Source organism: Aotus nancymaae, unplaced genomic scaffold (genome assembly GCF_030222135.1).
Source record: "Aotus nancymaae isolate 86718 unplaced genomic scaffold, 86718_ANA_hifiasm-v0.15.2.pri h1tg000117l, whole genome shotgun sequence".
Taxonomy (NCBI): domain Eukaryota; kingdom Metazoa; phylum Chordata; class Mammalia; order Primates; family Aotidae; genus Aotus; species Aotus nancymaae.
In genome coordinates this window covers 2,960,003-2,979,928 of record NW_026988532.1, presented here as the reverse complement: position 1 = coordinate 2,979,928, position 19,926 = coordinate 2,960,003, and the positions used below count along the sequence as shown (strand labels likewise).

Genomic DNA, 19,926 nt, shown 5'->3' with positions numbered 1-19,926 from the left:
GGAAGGATTGGGTTGGGGTCAGGGAAGGGTCCATGACAAGAAGACCTTTAAGGTGGGTGAGACTTGAAAGATAAACAAAAGTTGGTTAAAAAAAAAAAGAGAGAGAGAGAGAGAAATTTGGATGAAGAACAGTAAGAGATGGTAATCAGAGAGTTGTTTTTCAGTTCTGAAGTGTGCTGCAGAAGTGAAGAGATGAAGCTAGTGAAGCGGATATGACTTGGTGATATACCTTATACAAAAAAATGGTGTGCTTTATACATAGAGGTAAATTGAAATATTTTAAAGTATTTTTTACTGGACAATATAATTTCTTTATATCACTTGAGCTGACAAACAACTATGATGTTTCAAGGACATTCAAGTTTTATGGGACTTACAGCAGAATCTTGAAAAAATGCTTTTTTTCACAGTAAAAGATAACAAATCAACTATAAACAATTAGACTTTTTAGTGTCATATAAATTTGGTGCAATAAAGAAAATAAAATATCATATATAGTATTTCTAAAATTATAGCAGAGTCCTCAGTACCTTTTATTTTATAATTATTTTTATAATAAATGCCCAGGTACTAAACCATTATTGCTCAGAAGAATATGTTCATTGCAGTAAAGTAGATGAGTGCTTTGAACCTCAGTTGTTACTTTCATGATGGCTTCCCCCCAATTTTTATTTTTTTAAATATGTGAAACACTAATGACAGCTCAAGCTAACAAAACAAGATCAGATTGTTTTCTTTGATCAGGATTCAAGTAAAAGGCTATGAAGCCATTAATTTGGCATATGTTTGTAGCCGAAAAGTTTTTAAATGCAAACTATAAAAATTACAGACACACTGCAACTGAAAATACTTCATTGAATCATGGTGTGATTCAATGTGTGAAAATGTGCTTCACTGAATCATTGTGTTAGGTTTATACTGTAATCACTAGACTAATGCATTTTGTTGATAAATCGGGGAAAATTTTGCTTCCATTAAATAGCACATTAAAATATAGCATTTTGTATAAAGGAATTTAATATTTAGTTATAATGCATTATTTTCTATACTGCTAATAGGATTCTTCAAAATATTCTTCTGAAATGTGAAGTTGGTTCGATTTTTAAATTTTTGGAAGGAGATGGAGCAAGATGGCAAAATAGAAGGCTCCACACATTGTTATCCCTGGCAAGGACATCAAGTAAACAACCATCTACAAAGAAAAACACATCCTCATAAGAACCAAAAATCAGAGGAGCACTCAAAGTACCTGGTTTTAACTTCATATAGCTGAAAGAGGCATTAGAAAGAAAAAATAGTTCTGAATCACCAACACCATCCATCTCCCACCCCCAGCAGAAGCCACCTGGTGCAGATAGCAAATCTGGGCCGTGGAGGAGGGAGAATACAGCAATTGTGAGGTATCAAACTCAGTGCTGTCCTGTTAGAGCAGAAAGGAAAACCTGATCAAACTCACTGGTCCACATAGGGATCATTTTAACCAGCCCTAGTCAGAAGAGAATTGCAGATCTCAGCATCAAAACTGAGATGCCTACAAACCTTACCACTGAGGACTACAGTACTCTGTCTCCAAGCAAAATTGAAGGGCAGTCTAGGCCATAAGGACTGAAACTCTTAGGTGACTCCTAGTGCTGAATTAGGCCCAGAGACAATGGGTGGGACCAGCAGGGGAACACGAGAGCAACATACTGGGACACCAGCTGGCAGCTCCCTCCCCTAGTCCTAGGCTACACAGCTTGTGGCTCCAAAAGACACCTCATTTTTCCACTTGGCAAGAGAGAAAAAATGGAGAAGACTTTGTCTTACATCTAGTATACCAGCTCAGCCATAGCAGGATAGGGCACCAGTCAGAGTCATGAGGCCCCGTTCTAGGCTCTAGCTCAGGGACATTTCTAGAAATACCCTGGACCAGAAGGGAACCCACTGCTTTGAAGGAAAGGATCCAGTCCTGGCAGCCTTCATCATCTGATAACTTAAAAGCCCTCAGACTCTGAATAACCAGGAGCAATACCCAGGTACTACATTGGGGTCCTTGGGTAAGCCTCTGAGACTTGCTGCCTTCAGGTGAGACTCAGCACATTATCGGCAATTGTGGCTATAAGGGAAAACTTCTTCTGCTTGAGAAAACAAAGGGAAAAGCACAGGGGATTTCATCTTGCCCATTAGAGCATCAAATGGGCTCTTGTCCCCGATTCTATGACTTGATCCTTAGACAGCAGTATCACACCTGCCCTGGCCAGAGGGAAGGAAGCCCACTGCCCTGAAGGGTGAGTCCCAGGACAGGTATCATGAGAAACTGATTTAAGAGCCCTCTGACCTTAAGGGAACATCAGCAGTAGTCTGGCAGCACTCCTCGTGGCCTGGGAGGTTACTAAGGGGCAAGCCTCCTCTGCTTTGGAAAGGGGAAGGAAGAGTGGGAAGGACTACACCTTGTGGTTTAAGTGCCAGCTCAGCAACAATACAATAGAACACCAGGTAGATTTCTAAGGTTTTTGACTGTAGATCCTGACTCTCAGATGTCATTGTGGACCCATCCAGGGCCTGGGGGACCTTGCCACCATGAAGGAAAGGACATAAGCCTCACTGCCTTTGCCACCTGTTAATTGTGTAGCCCCAGAACCTTGAGCAAACATATGCATTAGCCAAGGAGTAGTGACAGCAGGCCTTGGGCAACACCCAGAGCTGTGTTGGCTTTATGTCTGGTAACCCAGAGAATTCTCCTTGACCTCCGCCAAGACTACCTAGGCAGTAACTCTACAGATCTGCCAGAAGCATAGCATTACTGTGCTTGGAATGCTCCTTAAAGCAGATGAAGCTTAGATCACAGTACCCAGGTCCTTTCAAATATCTGGAAAGCCTTTCCAAGAAGAATGACTATAAATAAACCCACACACTGAAGACTATAATAAATACTTAACTCATCAATGCCCAGACACACACCTACTAGCATCAATGTCTTCCAGGAAAATATCACCTCACCAAATAAATTAAATAAGCCACCAGGGACCAGTCCTGGAGAAACAGAGATATATGTCCTTTCAGATAAAGAATTCCTGGCTATGATGGGGAAACCAAGAAATTCAAGATAACACAGAGAAGGAATGCAGAATTCTATAAGATAAATTTAACTAAGAGATTAAAATAATTAAAAAGAATCAAGCAGATATTCTGCTGATGAAAAAGGCAATTGGCATACTAAAGAATGCATCAGAGTCCTTTAATAGAAGAATTGATCAAGCAGAAGAGTTAGTGAACTTGAAGACAGCCTATTTGAAAATACATCAGAAGAGAAAAAAGAAAAAAGAATAAAAAACAATGAAGCATGACTGCAGGATCTGGAAAATAACCTCGAAGGGGCAAATCTGAGTTATGGACCTTAACGAGGAGGTAAAGGGATAGGAATAGAAAGTTTATTCAAAGGGATAATAACAGAGAACTTTGCAAACCTAGAGAAATGTATCAATATCCAAGTGCAAGGTTAGAGAACACCAAGCAGATTAAGCCCAAAGACTATCTCAAGACATCTAATAACCAAACTTCCAAAACTCAAGAATAAAGAAAGGATCCTAAAAGCAGAAAGAGATAAGAAACAAATAACACACAATAGAGGTCCAGCATGTTTGGCAGCAGATTTTTCAATGGAAACCTTACAGGCTAGGAGAGAGTGGCATAACATATTTAAAGTCCTGCAGGAAAAAAGTCTTTTTCTCTAGAATAGTATATTCAGCAAAAATATTCATCAAACATGAAAGAGAAATAAAGACAAACAAAAGCTGAGGAACATCATCAATACCAGACCCATCCTACAAAAATGTTAAAGGGAGTATTTCAGTTAGAGACAAAAGACATTAATGAGCAATAAATAATTGACTGAAGGTACAAAACTTGCTGTTAATTGTAAATACACAGAAAATAACAGAATATTGTAGCACTGTAACTGTGGTACATAAACTACTCTTATCCTAACTAGAAAGACTACATGGTGTACCAATCAAAAATAATGACAACTTTCCAAGATGTAGCCAGTACAATAAGATATAAGTAGAAACAACAAAGAATTAAGAAGCAGGGGCATGAAGTTAAGGTGTTGAAGTTACAAAGCAAGAAAGTAAATCATATCACCAGAGATAAATCACCTTCATTAGAGGAAGACAGGAGGGAAAATGTATACAAAGATGTGACTTCAAACCATCAGAAAACAAATAACAAAATGGCGGATTTCAAGACAAAAGCTGTAAGTGGAGACAAAGAAGGTCACCATCTAATGATAAAGGATCATTTCAGCAAAAGGTTGTAACAATTTTAAATATATATGCATCCAACACTGGAGGACACAGATTTATAAAGAAAATATTACTAGAAATAAAGAGAGAGAGATCGCCAAATAAAATAATGGCTGGAGACTTCAATATCCCACTTTCAACATTGGACAATATTCCAGACAGAAAATTAACAAACAAATATCAGATTTAATTTGTACTCTAGAACAAGTGCATCTAATAGTTATTTTCAGAACATTTTATTCAAAGGCTGCAGAATACCCACTCTTCTCCTCAATCATTTTCAAGAATAAACTATATGTTAGGTCATTTTTGTTTGTTGATTTTGTATTCTGCAACTTTACTGTATTTGTTCATCAGTTCTAATAGTTTTCTTGTGGAGTCTTTAGGTTTCTTTTCAAATATAAGATCATTTTATCTGTAAACAAGGATAATTTGACTTCTGCCTTTTTGATTTGGATGCCCTTTATTTCTTTCCCTTGTCTGATTGCTCTAGCAATCAAGGGAACACCTTGTGTTCACAAAGGGAACACCTCTTGTGTTCCAGGTCTAAGAGGAAAGGCTGTCAGTTTTTCTCCATTCAATATGATACTAGCTGTAGGTCTGTCATATATTACTTTTATTGTGTTGAGGTACGGCCTAAAGGACAATATCTGTTGTATATTGATGTGTACATCCCACATCCATATACATGTGATGTGTGTTTGTACGGTTTTGGTATCAAACTAATACTGGCCTCTTCGAATGAGTTTGAAGCCTTTTCTCCTCCTCCATTTCTCAAAATAGTTTTTGTAAAACCGGTATTAGTTCTTCTTTAACTGTTTGATACAATTCAGCAGTGAAAACATTAGGTCCTGGATTATTATTATTATTATTATTATTTTTACTGGAAGACTTTTTGTTATTGCTTCATTCTTGTTACTTGTTATTGGTCTGTTCAGGTTTTAGATTTCTTCCTGGTTTAATCTTGGTATGTTGTATGTATCTAGGAATTTGTCCATTTCTTTGAGATTTTCCAATTTGTTGGCCTACAGTTGCTCATAGTAGCTTCTAAAGGTCCTTCGAATTTCTACAGTATCAGTTATAATGTCTCCTTAGGTTGTATTTATTTGGATCTTTTCTCTTTTTGTTTCTTAGTCTGGCTAAAGGTTTGTGAATTTTGTTTAAAAAAAACTTTTTGTTTCACTGATCTTTTGTATTTTTAAATTTTAATTTCATTTATTTCTACTCTGATCTTTATATTGGTTTTCTTTTACTAATTTTGGATTTAGTTTGCTCTTGCTTTTCTAGTTTTTTAAGACACATCATTAGATTGTTAGTTGAATTTTTTTGTCTTTTTTGATGTAGACACTCATAGCTATAAACTTTCGTCTTATGCTATTGGTGTATCCCATAGGTTTTGGTATGCTATGTTTACATATCTTTTGTTTCAAGAAAATTTTCCATTTCCTTCTTAATCTCTTCATTGACCAGTGGTCATTAAGGAGCATATTGGTTAATTTCCATGTTTTTGTCTAGTTTCCAAAACTACTCTTGTTATTAATTTCTAGTTTTATTCTATTTTGGTCAGAGAAGATGCTTTGTATTATATCAATTTTTGTGAATGTTTTAACCCACACATAAAATTAAATACCTAAAAATTAACCAAAGAAGCAAAAGGTCTCTACAATAAGAAACTATAAAAACTGATTAAAGAAATTGAAGAGGATAAGAAAATATATAACAAAATTCCATATTCATGGATTGGAAGAATCAATATTATTAGGCAGTCTACAGATTCAATGCAATTTCTATGAAGACATCAATGACATTCTTCACAGAAATTGAGAAAACAATTATAAAATATATATAGAACTACAAAAGACCCAGAATAGCTAAAGCTATCTTAAAAAGAACAAAACTGGAGGAATTACCTTACCTGACTTCAAATTACACTACAGTGCTATAGTAACCCAAACAACATGGTATTGGCATAAAAACAGGCCCATAGACCAATGGAACAGAATGGAGAAACTGGAAACAAATGCACATACCTACATTATGTGAACTCATTTTTGATAAAGTTACCAAGAACATACAATGGGGAGAAAATAGTCTCTTTAATAAATGGTACTGAGAAAATGGGATATCCATATGCAAAAGAATGAAATTAGACCTGTCTCTCCCAATATACAAAAATCAAATCCAAATGGATTAAAGACTTAAGTCTAAGACCTCAGGCCATGAAACTACTCCAAAAAAAATTAGGAAAACTCTCCAGGACATTGGTCTGGGCAAAAATTTATTGAGCAATATTCCACAGCACAGACAACCAAAGCAAAAATGAAGAAATGAGATTACATCAAGTTAAAAAGCTTCTGTAAAGCAATGGATACAATCAACAAGGTAAAGATAAAACCTACAGAATGCGAGAAAATATTTGCAAAGTACCCATCTGACAAGGAATTAATAACCAGAATATATAAGGAGTTCAAAGAACTCTATTAAAAAAATCTAACAATCTGATTTAAGAAATGGCCAAAAGATTTGAATAGACATTTCTCAAAAGAAGATATACATATGGCATACAGGCATATAAAAAGGTGCTTCAGATTACTGATCATTAGAGAAATGAAAATGAAAACTACAACAAGATATCATCACACCCCGGTTAAAATGACTTATATCTAAAAGACAGGTAATAACAAATGCTGATGAGGTTGTGGAGAAAAGGGAACCCTTGTACACTATTGGTGGTCATATAAGTTAGTACAACCACTATGGAAAACAGTTTGGAGCTTCCTCAAAAAACTGAAAGTAGAGCTACCATATGATCCAGCAATCCCACTGCTGGCTATATATCTAAAACAAAGGAAATCAGTACATCGAAGAGATATCTGCCTTTCTATGAGCACTGTCTACAATAGCTAAGATCGGAAGCAATCTAAACTCATCTGTTTGTCAACAGATGAGTAGATACAGAAAATGTAGTGCATATACACAATGGAGTACTATACAGCCATAAAAAGGATATCCAGTGATTTGCAACAGCATGGATGGAACTGGAGAGCATTATGTTACGTGAAATAAGCCAGGCACAGAAAGACAAAAATCACATGTTCTCCCTTATTTGTGGGATGTAAAAATCAAAGCAACTGAACTCATGGACTTAGAGAATAGAAGGATGGTTACAACAGGCTGGAAAGGATAGTGGGGGGTGGGGAGGAGTTGCCAAAAGTTAGTGGGTACAAAAAATGCAAAGAATAAATAAGACATACTATTTGATAGAACAACAGGGTGACTATAGTCAATAATAACTTAAATTTTACATTTTAAAGTAAAGGTATAACTCAAAGGATAAATGCTTGAGAAGATAGATACTCCATTCTCTATGATGTGCTTATGTCACTTTGCATGCCTGTGTCAAAACATCTTATGTATCCCATAAATATATACACCTATGATGTACCCACAAAAATAAAAAATAAAAGGAAAAAAATCATAGTAGATAAAGTCATTTTAGGGAACTTTCAGCAAAGGATGTCATCAATTTGTAGAATAGACGTGGTTGAGTCAATACATGTGAGACTAAAAACCATAACTGAAATATTTATCTATCAAGAATTGCAATAGGAAAAGCATGGATATACCTATGTAGTCAAACTTAAGCAAGAATTGGAGACTGGCTTTACAAATAGTATTGTGGAAAACACACACACACACACACACACACACACACACATTGAAGTGCACATGTAGCTTATTCTCAATGGAGCTTATAGTAGGAAGAGCATCTTGATTATAGACTATTTTCAACTATTATAGATATATAAACACAGACACACATATAAACACACGTAATTTATCGTAATATCCTACTATGATTAATAATACCTCGTTTAAAATTGTCAGTGCCTCCATTGCAAAATGAAGGATTTCCTGGCCCCATTCCAGCTTTAATTCTCCTGGGCTATACGTGATCTCAGGTTAGTCTCCTGATGTTCTTTATTCTAGCCTGCTATCAAAAACACTTGAACATGGTACCTCGTCATCGTTGCTATTGACAATGAAATCACAAGTCACTGACAATGCCAAGGGTTCTGCCTCCTGATAATGTTGAAAAGAGCAAACCGTTAAAGTGCCAAAGCAGCACTATGAGTGAGGAATTCTGGATGTATCAAAGCCTAGTTGTTTTTAACAAAAAAATATAGAAAGATGGTCCCTGTCTTTCATGTTGTGTCACTTTCCTACACATCTTGATTGTGTCCCCATGACAACAGAGCAACATGAAATTAGCACACTTGGCATCTTCTTGTAGCCTTTGTCTCACTATAGCACAGACCGGAGTACATGGCTATACTGTGAAATTTAGACAAACCCATATCATGCATTATTTCTATCTTTCCTTCTTCTCACCAAGTACTAAAGAATTAGGGAAAATAAAAATTCCCCCAAAACAGATGAAATCCATTCTCATATTCCTTAGGCAACTCCCAAGATCGTCTCAGAAATTGATTCTTTTTGCCCCTTTGCAGCAGTTCTATAAAAGTGCCAAATCATCCTAAATTATAAAATCATACTGGAACTTCTGGTGTATCCACAATTCCTGAACAAGACTGTAGACAAAACATTTTTGTCATCTGTGTAAAACTTATCTCCCCAGCAGAACCATAACCTCTTTGAAAGCAGATTCCTTTTTTATTTTAGCATTCTCAGTTCTTAGAAAAGGATCAAGAATATAGTAGCCATTCAATAAATAAGTAATTAATTCAATGTAGAAAGATTCTAAGATATAATGATAAAGTGGAAGATTTGGCGGTTAATTCACAGTTTGTCTGACAGCATAGACAATTGCTATATGACGGAGCTAATTAAAGAATAAAGACGACTGTACAATCAAATAAATTTTGGTTAGTTATCAACTCCATGATCAAACCACGCAGATTGCTTGGTTATCAGATGTTTGTGATACACTTGACTTTTGTGATGATTAAAATCACAAAGTGTTTATTTAACAACAGTCTAAATAATTAATATTATTTGAACGACCATAGGTACAGAGTGGATTCTAGGTTCTAATGCTTCTAAATCAAATATGTATGATATTTCATGAATCTGAAACATTAACACTTCTATCCGTGAGAATACCATTCTTTGTACTGAAAATTATAATTTTTCAAAGATGACTACCTTGGAATCCAGATGGATTTTGAGGCAAAAAGCCTTTCACTTTTGGTATTTTAAATTGATTTTTTAACTTTTAATTTTGGCATACAATTAAATTACACTTAAATTGCAGGAATAGCACAATAGACATTTTTTAAAATCCTGAATTATTTGAGTATAAATTGCTGACATGATGCTTATCACTACAATTGTTTTATACATAGTTTAAGAATTCCCAGCACTTTGGGAGGCCGAGGCAGGTGGATCACAAGGTCAAGAGATCGAGACCATCCTGGTCAATATGGTGAAACCCCGTCTCTACTAAAAATACAAAAAATTAGCTGGGCATGGTGGCGCGTGCCTGTAATCCCAGCTACTCAGGAGGTTGAGGCAGGAGAATTGCCTGAACCCAGGAGGCGGAGGTTGCGGTGAGCCGAGATTGCGCCATTGCACTCCAGCCTGGGTAACAAAAGCGAAACTCCGTCTCAAAAAAAAAAAAAAAAAAAGAATAAGGAAATTCTCTATGTTAAAAAAAACAAAACAAACAAACAAAAAAACACATCAGAAAATTAGCATGATTATCAGTAATTTAAGATTACTATAACTTAATCCACAAGTGTTATTCAATTTTATTCACTGTCTCAATAGCTCCATTATTTCTTCTATATCTATTAGTTGCCATTCTTCATAAGGAAAAGCTTTGAAAGCTTTCTCTTCTCTTTCCCCCCCACCTTCCTCTCTTTCTATAATAATCTAATGACCTATCATCTATATTAGCATGTACTCTTGTTTTACTTAATAGGTTATATACATCCTGTTGCTATCATGAATTATGCAAATCATCAAATTGTCTCAGATTTTGGCAAATCCTCAAATTTTCTCAGATTTTGGCCAATAAAAGCACTTTCAAGGTGGCATTTGTGTCCTTTTGACATGCCCCTTATTATATGAGCATTTTCTTTAGGCCCAACACAAATTTTGTTACTTATCTTATACTTTATCTGCCATACCTCTGGAATCAGCCACTTATCCAAGGAGTCTTGGTTCCTTTTAATGGAGAAAGATATTTAGAAACTAAGATATACATAGATTGTGTTCATTGCTATAGTAATTTAGTAGCTCTCAGACCCTCTTCATGCCAGAAAAATATATGAATGTATGCTTTCATACACACCATACATCGACATTTATATTTCTACATCTCTGTGCATTAAAAACCATGAGTTTACAATAGTATGCTAATTTCAGTCCAACAGCAGCACAGTATATTGTACTTATTTCCTCTTTCTTATTTGTAACTTATTTTTTCAACAGCGGCACACCTAGCTTTCTCTTTTTACAATATGCATATATAATCAAGCTTCACTATGTGCAACCACACTTGCATTGCCATCATTGCCACTCCATTCTCCTCCCACCCTCACCACCCCCATTTGGTTGTGCTCTGAAGCTCTTTCAGGCTCTGACATTCCATGCCAGGCTGCCAACAATAACTTCTTGTGTAAACATCATCCTCTTCCACTGCCCTTCCCCTCACAGATGTCTACCTTGTTCAGATTTAGTTAATGGTATTTGGATTAAGTTATTATATAAGAAGAGAAAGAAGAAAGGAAATAGAAAAGAAAGAGGAGGCCGGGCGCGGTGGCTCACGCCTGTAATCCCAGCACTTTGGGAGGCCGAGGCGGGTGGATCACGAGGTCAAGAGATCGAGACCATCCTGGTCAACATGGTGAAACCCCGTCTCTACTAAAAATACAAAAAATTAGCTGGGCATGGTGGCGCGTACCTGTAATCCCAGCTACTCAGGAAGCTGAGGCAGGAGAATTGCCTGAACCCAGGAGGTGGAGGTTGCGGTGAGCCGAGATCGCGCCATTGCACTCCAGCCTGGGTAACGAGAGCGAAACTCCGTCTCAAAAAAAAAAAAAAAAAAAAAAAAAAAAAAGAGGAAGGAAGGAAAGAAGAAATGAATACATTCATAATTACAGAATCATAGAACTAAGATTTTATATCCATTTCAAAACATGTATTTTATTTTTTTTTTGAAATTGAAGGTCAAATACTTGTATTTTAAGATAAGAATAAGAAAATTATAAAATATTAAAATTACTAAATTAGGGGACATACAAATATAAATGTAAGTCAACATTAGTAATGTTTAATTTTAAGTTGATCTTGTTTACCAAAATGCTCCATATAAATAACTATAATTACAGAAAATGTCTTATTTTTTCCTTCTGCTGCAGAAATAATTTGAAAGTAAAGCTTAAGGATATATAAAAAGATTGGGAGAAATGCAATACTTTAATTTTTGCAGTTTGGCATTTCTCAAAAGCCAAACTAAATTTGATCTTTTTGAACAAAAGTGATCATTTTTCATCATGTCCCAACCACAACAGTATTCCCAGGAGTCTATCTGCATACTGACAATTATGTTTGATCTTCTTGATCTTCCTTACAAAAACAGTACATGACATTTTAAACCAAACATTTATTGGATTGTCCACTGAAGAAACCTATCCAGAGCTGCTGCCATCTTTGAGACAGCTCATTAGGTGTTGTGACTCTTAAGAAAACACTTCAGGCATGTTTCGTGGCTTCTAGGAGTGTATATTCTAGAAAAGACAGTAATTGTGATAGAACGCAGAATATGCTGTGTGTTACAGGCAACAATTGGAGGAAAGAAAGAGCACCAGTGATTTCAAAGATGTGGGAAGTCTTTCAGCAAATGTGGCATTAAAACCTGGTCTAAATTTTGATTTTTTTAAAAGTAATATATGTCATAGAAATAAATATATTTTTTAAATGAGACAAATAAAAACTGAGAGACTGTAAATTTTTTTGTTTGTTTGTTTTACACATACACTTTTTTATTATGGAAAATTTCAGATGTACACAAAGTAAACAGAATTTATAATATAATGAACCATGAAGTACCCATCACCAACCTGCAAAAGCTGTCAATATTCTGTTGTTTTTATTTCATTTATGTCTACATTCATTCTTTACCTTGACTATTATATTTTTTTACAGTACATTTTTAATACATCTAAATGCACAAATGATGTATGTACACTTTTGACAAATGTGTAGTCATGTAGTCCATATCCGTATGATACTGAATATTTCCCTAGTCCCAGAAAGTTCTCCAGTCCCATTCTGCCTACCAGTTTATTTTTTGCCTTTTGTGGAATTTTATGTGAATAGAATCATATAGTCTGCACTCTTTTTATTTCTCACCACGTTTGCTTGGTATAATCTATGCAAGAGTTGTAAATGTTCCAGCAATGTATCACTAATTGTTTTCATTGTATGACTAATATTCCTTTATATGAATACACCACAGTTTGTTAGGCCTTCTCCTATTGATGGACATTAGCTGTTATGATTAAAGCTGTTATGATATTCATGTATAAATCTTTTTGTGGACGTATATTGTTGTTGCTCTTGAATCAATACCTAGGAGTAAAATTTTTAGTTCAAATTAAAACCTCAGCAACCACTTTTCAATGTTTTAAGTTCCTACCAGCAAAGTATGGACGTTGTGGTTGCTCCACATCCTCTCTGTTGTTTGATTTTGTCAGTCTTTTTATTTTAGCCATTTTAGTGGATGATGGCACCTCATTGCGGTTTTTAAAGAAGTATTTTAAAGACTGTGGTAAAATTGCCGCTACCATAATCATAAAATTTGCCATTTTAAACGTGTGAAGTGTAAGATTCAGTATGATTATGTTTGCAGTGTTATGTAACAGTCACCACTATCTATTCCTAAAACCTGTTTATCACTTCAGACAGATACTTTGTCCGCATTAAGTAGAGAGCTTCCTGCTGTCCCCTTCCCCCAACCAAACTACAACTTCTAATGCAGTTCCCTCACAAGCTACAACTTTCAATGTAGCTTCTATCTCTATGAATTTGCCTATTCTAGATATTTCATATGAATATAATCATACATTATTTGTCCTTTTGTGTCTGGTTTATTTTACCTGCCATGGTGTTTTTAGAGTTAATCCGTAACATGGCATGTATCAGATCTTTATTCCTTTTTATGGCTTCATAATGCTCCATCCCGTTGTATGTATATACTTTATTTTATTCATTTATGTGTGGATGTACTTAGATTGTTCAGCTATTGTGATTTATGCATAGAAGTGTCTGTTTAAGTCTGATTTCAGTTATTTTGGCTGTATACCCAGGAGCAAAATTGCTGGGTCATAACGTCATTCTATGTTTAACTTTTTAAGGAACCATCAAATTGTTTTATCAATGGATTTTATTCATCATTACCCTCATGAGGAAAAATGATATTGAATCAGGTGCTTATGGAGACTGTAAATTAAAGTACTCACTTTGAGAAGCCGAGGTGGAAGGATTGCTTGAGCTTAGGAGTTTGAGACTAGCCTGGGCAACATAATGAGATCTCCATCTCTACAAAAATAAATAAATAAATAAATAAATAAAAGGACCATTCAAAATTATTCAAACTGTGCACAAATACTGCTTGTTTTTTTTTGTAAAAAGTTGCAAACATAATTTGATAGAAAAAATATGACTTTTTTCAAAGTATATATATTTATATTGATGCATATATTAAAATGGACTTTACCCAGTCCATTTATATACATACATAAATGGACCATGTATAGTCCATTTAATCAAATACACTTGAGATTCCTTATTACATTTTAACTATTTGTTTTCTGCCCAAACTGATAAACTATAGTCTGTTAGTGGTAGGCCATAACATCCAGAGAGTGATCCACTAGTACATATAGTCTCTCAGCCTGTAGATCCAGAGGGAGAATGAGGTCTGGATGAATAATAATTCCTGTAGTATGATTCATGAAAATATACAGGATTAACAACAAATGTTTTTCCTGTGTACAGGGCTGGCTTCATGAATGTATCCCTGACTTGTGTAGTCACACAGGGCTCCTGCTCAGAAAAGTTTCATGCTTGGTTTAAAGTACCACTGCTGCCAGAAATCCTAAATAGTTTTTGAACAAAGGACACTGCATTTTTATTTTAAAGTGGAGTCCACATATTATGTAGCTTATTTTGTCTGTATGTCTATTAAAAATTGTCATTTTATTGCTTCTTCTTTTGAATTTATAACATAATTTTTAACCTCTGTTATTGTGTGTCCTTAAGCTATTATCTTTTCTTCCTCTCCCTCCCTTTCTTCCCCTCCCCATCCTTCTTTCTTCTTCAGCCTCTCTCTTTATCTCATTCTCCTGCTAGACTGTTAGATCATAAGCTTCTGGGGACAAGGGTGATTGCTTATAAGAAATGGTTGTCATTTCTGAGGATTGAGAGTTCCACAGCAAGCACAGCTGAACCCGAGAAGGTCCAGCTCTATGGTGGAGGGGTGTCCACTGAAGGAAAACTAAGAAACAGAATAAACTTCATCACCAACAAGCTGGACATCCACTCAGAGACCCAATCTGAAAGTCAGCAATTACAAAGATGACAGGTGGATAAATCCACAAAGATGGGAAGAAACCAGTGCAAAAAGGCTGAAAGCACCCCAAATCAGAACATATTATACACACACAAGATGAACAACAAGGACTATGCTTAGATGTATTGAGAAAGAGGTGAGTCTGCAGCACTGTCACAAAGGTGCACAAATACTGAGAGACTGCCGAGGAAATGGTCCCCATCAGTGACTCTCAGGTGAGAACAGGGGGCTTTGGGTTTCAGCACAGCCTGGGCAGTTGGAATGCAGGGCTCCTGAGATTCCATGACAACCCCACCTTCTCAGAATTCTATTATTGCAACAGCAAACGGTTACCTGGCACACTGGCTGAGACCTCCCTCACTCTTGTCAGAGGCAGAGCTACAGGCAGTGCCTTTGGCTCTGAGCTCAGGCAACGTTTTTGCCGTTAAGGATTCTAAAGTGCTCTGAGGTGTTGATTAAGTTCTTCGCAACCGTAAGTCAATTCCAGCTGTTGTCATCCCTCAGTCCTGACTAAACCTAGTTGATTTCACTAGTTTTTGATCCATCATGTGCTTGGGTTTCTTCTCCCCAGTCCCTGTTTGAACTCTCCTGCCACTGCATTCCAGCCTGAGTGACAGAGACTACATCTCAAAAAAAAAAAAAAAAAAAAAAAAAAAAGAAAAAAAGAAACTTTGGGAGTGGGGCCCAGCAATCTGTGTTTTTAACCAGCCTTTCAGATTATTCTGATGTATGCTCAAGTTTAAGAATAACAGTTCTAGATAGTGGTATACAGAGACAAAGGAAACAAAGTGTCTATCCTCTTGGAACAACAATTGACCACTACTCACATGATTTCTTTCTTTTTTTTTTTTTCTTAAAGATGGGGTTTCACCGTATTGGTCAGGCTGGTCTCGAACTCCTGACCTCAGGTAATCCGCCCGCCTCAGCCTCCCAAAGTACTGGGATTACAGGCATGAGCCACTACTCCTGGCCTTCACATGATACCTTTCTGCAAGGCCAGAAGGCCCAACTGCCCCATACCCCAGGCACCTCCAGCTCGCCCAGGCTCCATTGCCACCAGTGGCCTGCGTCTGGACGGCAGATCTCCCGGACCTGTGTCTGGATGGTGGGTCTCCCGGGCCCGCGTCTGGACGGCGGGTCTCCCGGGCCTGCGGGCCCGCGTCTGGACGGCGGATCTCCCAGGCCTGCGGGCCCGCGTCTGGACGGCGGATCTCCCGGGCCTGCAGGCCCGCCTCTGGGCGGGGCCAGCGGGCCCGCGTCTGGGCGGCGGATCTCCCGGGCCCGCGTTTGGACGGCGGGTCTCCCGGGCCTGCGGGCCCGCGTCTGGACAGCGGATCTCCCGGGCCTGCGGGCCCGCCTCTGGGCGGCGGATCTCCAGGGCCCAAGTCTGGACGGCGGATCTCCCGGGCCCAAGTCTGGACGGCGGGTCTCCCGGGCCTGCGGGCCCGCGTCTGGGCGGCGGATCTCCCGGGCCCGCGTTTGGACGGTGGGTCTCCCGGGCCTGCGGGCCCGCGTCTGGGCAACGGATCTCCCGGGCCCAAGTCTGGACGGCGGATCTCCTGGGCCCAAGTCTGGACGGCGGGTCTCCCGGGCCTGCGGGCCCGCGTGTGGACGGCGGATCTCCCGGGCCTGCAGGCCCGCCTCTGGGCGGGGCCCGCGGGCCCGCGTCTGGGCGGCGGATCTCCCGGGCCCGCGTTTGGACGGTAGGTCTCCCGGGCCTGTGGGCCCGCGTCTGGGCAACGGATCTCCCGGGCCCAAGTCTGGACGGCGGATCTCCTGGGCCCGCGTCTGGACGGCGGGTCTCCCGGGCCTGCGGGCCCGCGTCTGGACGGCGGATCTCCCGGGCCTGCAGGCCCGCCTCTGGGCGGGGCCCGCGGGCCCGCGTCTGGGCGGCGGATCTCCCGGGCCCGCGTTTGGACGGCGGTTCTCCCGGGCCTGCGGGCCCGCGTCTGGACAGCGGATCTCCCGGGCCTGCAGGCCCGCCTCTGGGCGGCGGATCTCCCGGGCCTGCAGGCCCACGTCTGGGCGACGGATCTCCCGGGCCCAAGTCTGGACAGCGGATCTCCCGGGCCCAAGTCTGGACGGCGGGTCTCCCGGGCCTGCGGGCCCGCGTCTGGGCGGCGGATCTCCCGGGCCCAAGTCTGGACGGCGGGTCTCCCGGGCCTGCGGGCCCGCGTCTGGGCGGCGGATCTCCCGGGCCCAAGTCTGGACGGCGGGTCTCCCGGGCCTGCGGGCCCGCGTCTGGACGGCGGATCTCCCGGGCCTGCAGGCCCGCCTCTGGGCGGGGCCCGCAGGCCCGCGTCTGGGCGGCGGATCTCCCGGGACCGCGTTTGGACGGCGGGTCTCCCGGGCCTGTGGGCCCGCGTCTGGGCGACGGATCTCCCTGGCCCGCGTCTGGGCGGCGGATCTCCCGGGCCCGTGTCTGGATGGCGGGTCTCCCGGGCCTGCAGGCCCGCCTCTGGGCGGGGCCCGCGGGCCCGCGTCTGGGCGGCGGATCTCCCGGGCCCACGGGCCCGCGTCTGGACGGCAGATCTCCCGGGCCCGCGTCTGGACGGCGGGTCTCCCGGGCCTGCGGACCTGCGTCTGGGCGGCGGATGTCCCGGGCCTGTGGGCCCGCGTCTGGGCGGCGGATCTCCCGGGCCCGCGTCTGGACGGCGGATCTCCCGGGCCCGTGTCTGGACGGCGGGTCTCCCGGGCCTGCGGACCCGCGTCTGGGCGGCGGATCTCCCGGGTCTGCGGGCCCGCGTCGTGGCGGTGGATCTCCCGGGCCCGCGTCTGGACGGTGGGTCTACTGGGCCCGCGGGCCCGCGTCTGGACGGCGGATCTCCCGGGCCTGCGGGCCCGCGTCTGGTGATGCCACATTGCCCCAAATTTTAATTTGTAAAAAAAAAAAAAATGCAGTATCTGTGAAGCACGATAAAAAAAATGAAGTAAGCCTATATCTGGGAAATCTACTATTTTGCCATGAACTTAAAACTGCTCTAAAATGCATATCTTTTAATAAAACCAAACAACCTTGTAACTGTGGCAGCTATTATTCATATGTGGAACTTTTTTGTTTGTTTAATTTAGGTATGTTTCACCACAATTTTTAAAAATGAATAGGTTTCCTTTTCCTAGTTTACCTCTGTCCACCCATTGTTCAGATCGGAACTTTCCCTCTTAGCTTCTTTGGTGAGTGAAGAGGTACTCCCTTAAAGAGATTTGAAAATACTAATGTAATAAGTATTTCCTTTATTCGTTTTCAGAGGGAATTCAAGTAATTGTCAAATTGTCATACTTGTCAAGTGAATGAATTAACTAGTTCAACAATTAATAATCAGTTTTCCTACCTTGATTGAGCCTGGGATGTTCTAAGCCCTTGGTTCTCAAAGTATGGTCTCCAGATCAGCCACACTAGGATCACCTGGGAACTTATTATAAATATACATTCCTGGCCAGGTGCAATTGCTTACGCCTGTAATCCCAGCACTTTAGGAGGCCAAGGCAGGTGGATCGCCTGAGGTCAGGAGTTTGAGATCAGCCTGGCCAAAATGGTGAACTCTCCAAAATGGTGAAAAATACAAAAATTAGTCGGGCATGGTGGCATGCACCTGTAATCCCAGCTACTCAGGAGGCTGAGGCAGGAGAATTGTTTGGACCCAGGAGGCGGAGGTATATATTCCTGGACTCCACTTCAGACACATACTGAATCAGAAACTCTGGACTGGGGGCATTGGCTCATGCCTATAATCCAAGCACTTTGGGAGGCCAAGGTGGGTGGATAATTTGAGGTCAGGAGTTTGAGATCAGCCTGGCCAACATAGTGTGACCCCCATCTCTAATAAAAATACAAAATTAGCTGTGTGTGGTGGCACATGCCTGTAGTCTCAGCTACTCAGGAAACTGAGGCATGAGAATTGCTTGAACCTGGGAGACAGAGTTTGCAGGAAGTTATGTAATTGGTTGCCAAGTGGTAGTGCATTATAAATATGACAGTGATTCCCATAACCTTATAAATAACTTTCCAAAGTAATTAAGTGAATTTGTGACAGAGGATACTTATATACCACCATCCACCGGAACAAAAGTCAACTATTCCTTTCCTATTTTTCTTCTAACAACTAAGAGCCTAGAAATATTAATGGGCAGGTCATCAATGGAAAGGCAAGAGGTAAAGTGTTTTACTCATTCATTTAACAATAATTTGTTAAGTGCCTACTGTATATTTTTCTATAATTTAACATGTATTTATTAGATTACTGTGTACCCTCAAGGAATATCTAATCTAATTGAAGAAATACAATGCATGAAGCAATGAGACATTAAATAATTAAATGCTAGATTGTGTAGTGAGTACTATAATTATAGGCATTCAAAAGAGAGAGTATTAGTCAGGGTTAGAATAGCCAAAAGAAGTCTTCATTTCCTCAACATTCATTTATGCTAAAGAAAACATAGCAGGTCCAAAATGGAATCACCCATGCTAAAGTTTCACGTTACCAAACCAAAACCTAAGAGGTAATAGCCAAATCCCACTAGGCCAAGAAGATTTCCTTATCCCTATGAGGAAATTAACCCTGAAATGGTCAATCTACTATTTGTTTCTTGTTTCTCTTTGCTTCTGCTTTTTTCTGCCTATAAAACTCACCCATTCTGTTTAACTCATCAGAGCTCCTTTTTATTTTGTAGATTAGCTGCTGCTCAGTTCATGAGTCACTAATAACTCAATCAGAGCTTTGAAATTTAATTTGTTGAAACTTTATTTTTTGTTCGTTTGTTTTGAAACGGGATCTCACTTTGTCACCCAGGCTGGAGTGCAGTGGCACAAACACAGCTCACTGTGGCCTTCACTTCCTGGGCTCAAGTGATCCTCCTGCATCAGCACCCCCACTAGCTGGGACCGCAGGTGCAAGCTATCACACCCAGCTAATTTTTTTGTATTTTTTTGTAGAGATGGGTTTTCGCCATGTTGGCCCAGCTGGTCTCGAACTCCTGAGCTTAAGCAATCTGCACACCTTGGCCTCCCAATGTGTTAGGATTACAGGTGTGAACCACCCTGCC

The 19,926-nt window shown here is 40.3% G+C and overlaps 1 long non-coding RNA gene across 1 annotated transcript in view; it reads left to right on the top strand.

Moving 5' to 3' along the window:
* LOC135272612 (uncharacterized) overlaps window positions 1-19,926 on the top strand; it is a 291,580-nt gene that overhangs the window by 255,634 nt on the left and 16,020 nt on the right. The gene's annotated exons all lie outside the window — the stretch shown is intronic.